Below are 354 nucleotides of genomic sequence, written 5' to 3'. Positions count from 1 at the left end.
TCACTGTTCCCCGGCCAGACTTGGCGGCAAGTCCCGGGGACGAACAAGCCCATGGAAGTAGGGGCTCAGCGGGAGCAGCCAGTTGGCCTATCCGGCCACATGTCACTGTCCCCCGGCCAGACTTGGCGGCAAGTCCCGGGGAGGAACAAGCCCATGGAAGTAGGAGCTCCGACTTCCAAAGCGATGACGTCAGCGGGAGCAGCCGCTCGGCCGTATCCGGCGGCATGTCACTGTTCCCCGGCCAGACTTGGCGGCAAGTCCCGGGGACGAACAAGCCCATGGAAGTAGGGGCTCAGCGGGAGCAGCCAGTTGGCCTATCCGGCCACATGTCACTGTCCCCCGGCCAGACTTGGC

Source organism: Engystomops pustulosus, unplaced genomic scaffold (assembly GCF_040894005.1).
Source record: "Engystomops pustulosus unplaced genomic scaffold, aEngPut4.maternal MAT_SCAFFOLD_416, whole genome shotgun sequence".
NCBI classification, from domain to species: Eukaryota; Metazoa; Chordata; class Amphibia; order Anura; family Leptodactylidae; genus Engystomops; species Engystomops pustulosus.
Note: the sequence above shows the minus strand (reverse complement) of the source record.